Source organism: Pinus tabuliformis, chromosome 3_1 (genome assembly GCF_031772625.1).
Source record: "Pinus tabuliformis cultivar Carrire ecotype Pingquan chromosome 3_1, CPIR1, whole genome shotgun sequence".
Classification (NCBI taxonomy): domain Eukaryota; kingdom Viridiplantae; phylum Streptophyta; class Pinopsida; order Pinales; family Pinaceae; genus Pinus; species Pinus tabuliformis.
Genome location: NC_142301.1, coordinates 396269649 through 396277073, shown reverse-complemented (window position 1 = coordinate 396277073; position 7425 = coordinate 396269649). Strand labels below are relative to the sequence as shown.

The 7425-nt window shown below is 39.7% G+C and overlaps 1 pseudogene; it reads left to right on the top strand.

Annotated features, from left to right (window-relative positions):
• The first annotated feature begins 585 nt into the window (after positions 1-585).
• On the top strand, positions 586-1523 carry LOC149187394 (putative strigolactone esterase DAD2; annotated as a pseudogene).
• The last annotated feature ends 5902 nt before the right edge of the window (positions 1524-7425 follow it).

Genomic DNA, 7425 nt, shown 5'->3' with positions numbered 1-7425 from the left:
GCACTATTTATGTGGCTTGTAATTTGGCTTTGAAGCTAATAGATAGATATTATTGTGTTTGGAATATGCTTCTTATGTATTCTCCTCTGATTTCTTTCTATGGCCTCTAATGTTGAAAATCTCATGGTCATCGCGATACCCATTGGGAATATCTCGCCGGTGGAATTGTATTATTCAAGAGCATGTCTTATATGCCATATTGAATGAATCAGGCAATCTATTTAGTGTCTAAATGCACAAGAACTACCCATTTCAAACTGTGTTGCTACTTAAAAAGGATTCGTTTGTATCTTTCTTGTCAAACGAAGTATATAAATAAATCTCTAGGCGGGATCAATACAAAACCAAGTTCCCTTCTCCTTAGAAACTCATTAAGTTATGTTATGCTTCATTCCAATTAGGTTTTCATCTCAGGCTATACATACACAGCTAGCAAGCTACATTAGAGGATCTCTTCTGTATGTTAATCCTTATAACTAGCACTTTCAGGTCATTAGTGCTTTTACAAAGGTTTAGGACGCTATTTTCTTTTTATTTTGGTTGCACCAGTGTCTTTGTAGAAGTTACAATACTCAGAATCATAAGATGGCCATGGAATCTGAGTTGTTGGGTGTCTTAAATGTGAAAGTAATAGGATATAGGAAGCATACTCTAATGCTTGCACATGGATTTGGAGCAGACCAATCGGTATGGAAATATTTTCTGACATACATGGTCCCTCATTAAAAGGTCATAGTATTTGATATGGTCTTCTATGGCAAAGTGGATCCAAAGAATTTCGATGTTGATTGACATACTTCATTGTATGCTTATGCAACTGATCTTCTATCCATTTTGGATGAGCTTAAAGTGGACAAGTGCTTCTATGTTGGTCATTCTATCTCTAGAATGGTTGGTTTTCTTGCCTCCATCGAAAGACCAAAATTGTTTGAAATATTAATCTTACTCTGCGCTTCGATGAGGTACAAAATTTCTCTATAGTACTGGCATGAACATGTCGTTTACCTAATGACTGCTTCATATTACATGTAGACTCTTGTTTTTGTAGGTATCTGAATGATGAATCCTACCATGGAGGATTAGAACGTGAGGAAGTTGATAGTATTTACTGTGCTATGAAATCTTACTATGGAGCATGGGTTTCTAGTTTTTCTCCCCTAGCAGTTGGTGTATATGAGTCATGTGCAGTGGAAGAGTTTAAGAGATCAATGATGAATATGAAGCCTGAAATTGTAGTTGCAGTGGTGAACACCATCTTTCAAAGTGATATGAGAAGCATATTATGTGATTTGAAGACACCATGTAACATCATCCATACTGCTAAGGATATAGTCGTTCCCACGGTCGTCGCATACGAAATACAATAAAGCCTTGGAGGGAAGATGAATTCAGTTAACATACTTGATGCAGAGGACCATTTACCCCAGCTCACTGCACATGGCTCACTTCTACAAGCACTCAAACAGGTCCTTGAAGGCTCTAAAATGAAACTGGAATCTACAATACAAAACGCTAATATATGATGTTTTCATTACAGACTAATCTGGAGGGGGGATGGAACGTACATGAAATTTTAATATATGATGTTTTCAACACAGTTTAGCATGACAATTATTTTGTTTTGAAGTAAAAGAGAAAATATGCTGCAGTTTAGGGAGAATGCATGCATTCTATCTCAGATGAAAATGGATTACTATTTAATGTTGTAATGTATGTTATTCGTGAATCATAATTCGATGGTTACAAACTTCTTTGATATTTATGTTCACTCGAGTATAAGTTGATTTACATAGGGATATTCATCCATCTTGTGTGTACTCATTATTGCTATGTTCACTACAAATTGATGCTTAAAAAATCTAAAAAATGATGGAAGAATATGCTCAACATTCTAAAATCCTAAAGAATGATAGAAGAGTATACTGCGTTTTTTAAAAGATTTTGTAGAATGTTTAGATTGTTCAATATCTTAAGCATAGTTTAGCTTTTTCATGATAAATTGTGTCACTGTCCTTTTTGAAACATTTTGGGTTTATCTAGATAGTAGGAGGGCACCTTTCATAACATAATATAGAATAGAAAACACTTCTACGAGAGTCAAATGTAAAGGAGGAATCTGGAGCACCATATTTATTTTGTCACTTATCGACTCGTTCTGCTTCAATCCATATAGTTAATCACTGGACTAAAGCAAATTACCTCTCATACTACCAAAATTGGTTAAAAATAGGAAAATCGGTCGAAGTGGCCAACACCTTTCTTCACATTTTTATCATAAGAAAAAAAATAAAATGACCATAACACATAAATGATTTATTGAATTATGAATCTTGGCTTGAAATTGTATGGAACACTCACAATAAAATCTCCATAACTCTGAAATCAAATGTCCTTGGCATGGACATGCCATAACATTTGTATATATGAGATATGTCTAAGGAAATCTTATGGGAGATATAATTTGACAAGAAAAGTAAAATGATTTGGACTTATACAAGAATGCAACAAAATACAAAAACAAACATAAACATTGAGATGCAACATAAATAAAGCTTCATTTCATTAATATCAAAGCATTGAAATATGCTTAAATACAAAATGGAAATATAATAGCTTGGGTGATGGTAGCTTATCTCTAAGAAGAGATGTGGCGGCTACATGCCTTTGAACTTTTTTATAATGAGGCTTAAGGGCATTTTTATTACTGAAAAACAAGGGAAAACCCTAAACAACCAAAACCCTAACCCCACGAGATGGAACATCAAGAGTTTCTGGGCCCTGTTGGGGTTAGTTGGGCATCCAACTTCCCCGGGTCGTAACTTGGTCATATGATCTCTGTTTGCGTGTATGATAAATCATTGGAAACATCTATCTGATTACTACAATATTTTCTACAAGACCTTGCCTATGGATATGTTCTTATTGCGAACCTAAAAAAAATGTCGTTTAAGGGGTCAAAACAGCTCCAGAAGTTCAGGACCCAAAACATTGCTAAAAATAGTAGATGATGCTATAATCAAGGAAACAAATGAAATTGATTGGAGGTCTAGGTGGAATAGGTGAGTCGACATCAATATCAACTCCCTGGTGAAGGAGTTGGCTTGGATTGATGACTCAATATAGTTGGATCCTTTTTGGCGAGTATTATTGATTTTTGTTTCCATGATCCTGTCAGTTGTGTCATGTTTGATGCAGCTGGGGCTGAGCTTTGTTGGTGTCAGTTGCTCATCAATGTTGGATGTATCCAACAATGGGGGGAAGTACAGTCATAGCCATTCCACATTGAATACTGGGTTCATGCCAGGGAATGGTGGAATGCTGAGCTTGAAGGAATTGTCCCCTACAATCTTGGTGATGGTGTATGACCCATATCAAAGCGGGCGAAGTTTTTGGTGGGACCCAGCGAGACATTCCTTCTACAGATGTAATCAAACTTTGTTGCCCACATGAAACTTGTGTGGCACCAGATGCTGATCATGATGGTACTTGTACTTAGCATTGGATTTGTTCGATATGTCATGGACCTACTGGTAGATGTGCTGAATGTACTCAGTGAATTTGTTAGCCCTGTCAACTCCGACTTGGACATGAGTCGAATCCACTTGAGTACCTACAAATGGTATGGCCACATCAATGGGAAATAGTGGCTGGAATCCCAATCCCACTTGAAAGGGGCTATGGCTAGTTGAGCTATGGAAAGCTTTGTTGTAATTGTGTTGGACATAGGGGAGGCTTTCATCCCATGTGTGTGGATGCTTTGATTTATACATGCGTAGAATTTTCATGATCATCCCGTCGATGACCTTTGTTTCGCCATCAGTTTGGGGGTGGAAGGCCATGGACTTAGTGAGATTGGTATCGAACATCAACCAAAGGCTTGACCAAAATGTACTCAGGAACTTGCTGTCGCGAAGGGATTGTGGGATCCCAAAGTGTACCCACAATCATTCAAATAAGAGCTTAACAATGGCTTCTACTATGATACTCTTCTTGCAGGCCACTAGAATGTCCATCTGAGATAATTTGTCGAAGACCACAAAAATGCAGTCATTGCCATGTTGAGTAGAACGAAGGGCCAACATGTAATCCATGGAGATGGATTCCCAAGGCCGACCAAGAGTGGGCAGAGGAGTACATAGGCCTTGCTTCTTGAATGTCGGTTTCACAATGGCGCAGGCATTGTAGGATCTGATGTACTTCATGACATCTTGTCAAAGGTTTGCCAATAAAAATACTTCTACAACTTTGCCACTATTTTCTCTACTCTGAAATGTCCAGCGACCCTATTGTAGTGTGCCTCCCAAATCATCTTGGCACACTCGCTTGAAGGAACACATAGGTGTCCAAGGTGGCATAAAAATGCACCATGGAGGTGAAAATTAGGAACTTGCTTGCCTTCCAGGAGCATCTAGTATGTGTTGCCGAATTCTAGATCACTCTTATAATGATGCAGCCATCCCGAAGTCTCGTGTCCAGAATATTCGAGCATAATGGTCAGTGCCATGACTGACGACTGACTGAGGCAGTCTTACAACATTATTGGTGCTACCCTTCTTGTACTTAATGTTCAAATGGAACTATTACAGGTATGTGGACCATTTCTGATGGCAATCGTTGTGCAAATTTCCTTGTGTCTGTATGAATTGCAAGGGCCGGTGGTCTATGTGGATGATCAATTCCTTCCCCATAATGTAATGCTTCCATTCCTTACAAGCTTGCATAGTGGAATACATCTCTTTGTCATAGGTGGGATACTTTTCTACTGTGTCTGAAAGTGTATCACTGTGATATGCCACTAGATGCCCCTATTGGGTAAGAACTGCACCAATAGCATAGTCGGAGGCCTCTGTCTCAATCTCAAATAGTTGCTGAAGGTATGGTAATGTGAGAATCGATGTAGAGAAGAGGTGATGCTTCAACTCAACAAATGCCTTCTGTTTAGATTTAGACCAAAATAACTTTTCTTTCACTCCACCCTTGGTGACTTGACTCAAAGGTCAAGTGATATGAGAGAATCACAACACAAACCTGTGATAGAAATTGGCAAGACCCAGAAATATGCAGAGCTTTGTTAGAGTGGTTGGGGTTGGCCAATCCCAAATAACTTGTATCTTAGTTGGGTCCACATGCACACCCCGCTCATCAATGATGTATCCCAGATATTGAACCTAGGTCATATCAAAAGTGTATTTCTCCAAATTATCACACAGTTTGTGTTGTCGGAGGGTTTGGAGGACTTGTCGAATATGGTGGAGGTGCTCTTCCCAACTCTGAATGAAGATCAAGATGTCATCCAAATACACTACCACGAATGAGTTGGTGAAGGGCCGCAAGATGTCATCCATCAACCTCATGAAGGTTGTGGGGGCATTTGTCAACCCGAAAGGAATGACCAACAGTTTAAAAAGGCCCTCCTTGGATTTGAAGGTAGTCTTCCACACATCAGAGGGTTTGATTGGTACCTAGTGATAACCAAACTTCAAGTCAATCTTGCTAAAATATTTGGTCCCTTTGAGCTAGTCCAAAAGGTCATCAATCTGTGGGATTGGATACCTATTCTCGAAAGTGATCTTATTCAATGCTCGATAGTCAATACAGAGTCTACAGGTTCTGTCCTTCTTCTATACCAACATGATTGGGGTCCAACAGGGTGATGAACTTGGCTTGATGTGCCCTTTTTGCAACAACTCTTGAATTTTCCTCCTTATTTCATTGTTCTCTAGAATAGAGTGTCAATAGATTGGCCCGTTGGGTATCAGTGCATCGAGGGTCAAATCAATGGAGTGCTTAACATGACAATGTAGGGTTACTGTCGTGGGTGAGGTGAAGATGTCCTTGTACTCCTCCAGGACCTTGTCCCTCTACTACTGCCATATGGAGGAGACCAGTCTGGAGGCCGTGGATGTGGCCACAGTCTTATTCTTACCCTGAGGACGAATCATAAGGAAGATAAATTTCTTGGCTTGGAAAATGATCTTACTACATTGATTCACAAAGATCAATGATATGGCAGTAGATGGTGCTACCTCCGGTATCCTATATAACTTATTTCCCAAAGAAATAATAATAGTGCGAGGCCTAAACTCATACATAGCATGACACTTCCACAAGTATGGTTTTCCTAATCATACATCACACAATTCAAGAGGAGAAACATCACATAGTACCTCATATGTGAAGGGCTTAATGCTGTAGGGAAGGAAGCACTGTTGGCTGATGCATATATATTGCCCATGGTGAAGCCACCCGAATGGTGTATGACTACGGGTGTGGTGTTGTCAGTAGGCTGAACCACTTCACGACCTCTACTGAAATGAGGTTCTTTTGGCTTTTTCTATCAACAATGAACTGCACTAGAGAACCCTTCGCCCACATTTTTGAGTAGAAGAGCCGCTCCCCCTCCTATGGATCTTTGGGCTCAATATTTTGGATCTTGGTGGTGGAAACAGTGGCATGGGATATGCATCAATAATCTGCTGCCCTTTTTCATTTCCCTTGTTGGGGTCTAGCTCAGAGTCAGAACATGCATCTGATTTAGAAGCTTTCAACTTGGACACCAATGACTATTTATCTCGACACTCACTTGTGTTGTGAGTGGGGCTCTTATGGAACTCACACCATTTCCCTGTGTCCTTCTTTGTCTTCATGGTGTTTTTCTTTGCTTGTGGCTTTGGCGGGTTTTCACGGGTCGCCCTGGCTTGGTTTTGTCCTTTGTTTTTACATTTGGGGGCACCTTTCCCTTGCTTCAGATTCACAGATCCAAAGTATCACTTCTTCTATTTAAATTTATGATCGATCTTGACAATGCATTGCTAGGTGACGTCAAGTGAGGAGATTTTGAGGAACTCCATCTCGTCCTGGATGTACTTGTGTAGACAGTTGTGGTACTTGAGTACCAAATGCCACTCAAAATCCTTGATACCCAACTTCTGGCGAAGGGTATGAAAAATATTTGTGAACTCTGACACATCTTGGCCCCTTCCCTCCCGCAATGTGGTCCACTTTATGTATTTATCTTCATAGCTCTCGACAGGGTAATATTGTTCCTTGATGGCATATCAGAAAGAATTCCAAGTGGGTGCGACTGAGAACAATGAGGGTTCACTCTTGTCCTTTTGTTCAAAATAGGTTTCTCACCAATCCTTGACATGGGGGGCGGTTTTTAAGAGTGAAAAAGTAATATTCTCCCGATTGGAAAAGTCATGAACCAAAAAATATCATTCCAAAAGATTTAACCGTCTATCTATGGTGTCTACATCTATCTGGCCTTCAAATATGGGAATGTCAAAGTTGAGTTGTACCTTAAAGGGAGTGGTTGCTAGATGAAGATGTGTCACCTGTGGGTATCCATCGAAGGATTTGGGAAAAGTTATCCATCATCACATTCCTCTATCGCTCAAGGTATTCCTCAAGCAATACTTTGAA